The following is a 2,500-nucleotide window of genomic DNA, read 5'->3' as shown; positions in this document are numbered from 1 at the left end:
GAGGGCGAGACACGAACGTTCCATTTAACATTCTCCGCGTCAAACGCCGACGAAATGTCCAACCATCGCTCGTACGTTTTCGCCAATTTCGCAAGTTGTTCTCTCTCTCGCGTTCGACCATCGGATCCCGCTCCGAAACGTTCGACTTTTCGGCGTTTAACAGTTTCGTTTTATCTAGTCGAACGACGAGCGGTACCGAAAAAAATTTAACAATGAAGAGAAAACCTTTTGCTGCTAAAGGCAAACGCAAGCAGTCTTTAGTTATATAAACGACCCTCAGCCAGGCGTGGTCCAGGAATTGTATCCGTGGACCGCAATGTGCGTTCGAAATGTCGATGTTCATGTGTCCTGCAGTTCACACGTTGACGCGCAATTAGCTGCGTTCTTCATCGACCCACGAGCCAAGTGATCCACCGTTCAGGGTAATCGTATAAAAATTTTTGTTCATATTTAACAACTCAGCGTCTGAAAACCAGTATGTACGTGATTTATTTAACCTGGTTTATAAATTCGTTCGATTGTCCATAGAATACTAACTCCAATCCAAGCGCAAGATCGAGTATCGGTATTCGGACGTCGTCCCGTCATAGCTCTGTTCACAGATTTACCCGAGCTGATTGATGATTAAGACGACACGATAACGTCCATGGACGGGTAAAGGACCGTATAAAACTACAGAACCGCCGATGAAACAACGCTCTGTGACGCATTTCTCTTCGTGCGGCGAGTTTTCAGTCCGTTCCGGGTGGTAAAGTCATTCAAAAACCGTGGAAAATACGAAACGCGCTGTCGCGCGTAACACAGAGTCTCCTGCTCGCTGCTTACATATATTGGACGTCTTGGCGGTATCGCGAGATTCAATACGGACACTCCATGGCCGGCGTCAGATCGGTCTACCAACGAAGGAGACTACGCTATCGTTTTCGCTTCTCAGCCGGTCCGTAAAGCGATACGTTACCATATCGTCCGTCGTAAGCAGGCGGACTCTCGTGAAGTTGCGACTTCGTTCGTCGAAGCGGTTTCGTGGTTCGATTTCCATCGGTTACCCGGACACCCCCCGCGTGAAAGCCTCCGTGTCACACTCTAAATTTCGTTTCTCGTTTAACACGAAATAGAGAGAGGCTAAAAGGGGGTGTTCCCTTTGGTCCAAAGACAAAATTTATAGAGAGAAAGAAAATAAAATGAGAGTCTCTCACGAAGCGGGCGAAAAAAAAAAAACAAGAAATTTAACAATTTTTTTTCGCAAACCCATGCATTTCGTTACCAAACGTCCCAAAATATTTCTTTATATTCTCTCTCGTGTTTTCACACGGGGTCGAGAGAGTACGCAACACGAATCAAGAATAAAAATTATAGAAAGGAAAGTCCGATAAGAATATTTCGAGATTCTTATAACCTTCACCTCTTCCTTACTTCTCCGAAATCTCTCCGCTTTCCTGGCGCGTATCTATTTAACAATTTCGATTCTCTCCTCCTTTTAACTCAGACGTCGCAACGAACGGGTACACCATGCATACGATCCATTTTTTACATAACGAACCTTCTGCCGGTAAAATTCGCGACAGATTCATTTATGTATAGATATATTTTTATATGAGAATGTTCGGGATTTTCCTTCGTGTTCAAGTTGAACATTCTTGTTACGACGACTTTTTGTATTTATCGAAGGATCGTGCGGTACCCGTTAATAAGAAGTAAACGACGTCCCGGGAGAGTCGAAACCTTTCTTATACGCTACGGAAAGAAGAGCCGAGAAGATAGAGAGGAAACTCTCGATTTTCTTTCGTCGGTAAACTTTCGTTCTTTCTATTTACAGCGTTCGACATGAAACGGCGTTGCTCTCTCATTTTTTAAACTTTATTTAACGTTAGCGCTTGTTCGTACGAAACGCGTCGGCGGATACGAAATACGGACGGGAGTATCGACGATGAGAACCAAAGCGACCTCCTACACGTAACCGTAATATCTCTCCGCATCACGACTGCCGTAACGACGAATTGTCATTTAACATTTTTGGTATCTGTTTTTTCTTTCGTTTGTTTGCTACTACCTCCAAATATTTCTCTCCCTTTCTCTCTCAATCATCTATCGTGGCTCGTTTATACGCATTTTTGTTGTGTACGGCCAATATATTTATTATTTGTTTATTATACGCGAGGAGCTGCACTTTTCATCCTCATTTTTGCGTATCATGTGTTATAGTCATATATACTTTTGGCTGCTTTTCACAGTTTTTGCGTGTATTCATATCGAGAGTCATAGATTTTGTCAAGTTTTTCTTTGGCACGTACTGAATATATTATTATCATGTGTTTAGTGTCTTTGCGTATCATGTGTTTTAATGTCAAGAGCTCAACGTAGTGATAGAGTTTTCTCTCTTTCAAACTTTGTAAGTTTGTTTAAAACTTTCGTTAATGATCCTTCCGCAGGTTCACCTACGGAAACCTTGTTACGACTTTTACTTCCTCTAAATAATCAAGTTTGGTCATCTTTCCGGTAA

General features: G+C 42.6%; 2 non-coding genes across 2 annotated transcripts in view; both read right to left on the bottom strand.

The window, feature by feature from the left end:
- Positions 1–270: 270 nt before the first annotated feature.
- LOC143266553 (5.8S ribosomal RNA) lies at positions 271–425 on the bottom strand. The gene has a single exon (XR_013041509.1). It is a non-coding gene; the product is annotated as a 5.8S ribosomal RNA (ribosomal RNA).
- A 1,987-nt stretch (positions 426–2,412) lies between these two features.
- The window catches only part of LOC143266554 (small subunit ribosomal RNA), a 1,933-nt gene continuing 1,845 nt past the window's right edge, over positions 2,413–2,500 (bottom strand). The window contains exon 1 of the ribosomal RNA XR_013041510.1: positions 2,413–2,500. This exon is cut by the window's right edge and continues 1,845 nt beyond it. This is a non-coding gene — a ribosomal RNA (small subunit ribosomal RNA).

The sequence above is a fragment of the Megachile rotundata genome, unplaced genomic scaffold, assembly GCF_050947335.1.
Source record: "Megachile rotundata isolate GNS110a unplaced genomic scaffold, iyMegRotu1 scaffold1409, whole genome shotgun sequence".
Classification (NCBI taxonomy): Eukaryota; Metazoa; Arthropoda; class Insecta; order Hymenoptera; family Megachilidae; genus Megachile; species Megachile rotundata.
Note: the sequence above shows the minus strand (reverse complement) of the source record. Positions and strands in the feature narration are given on the sequence as shown.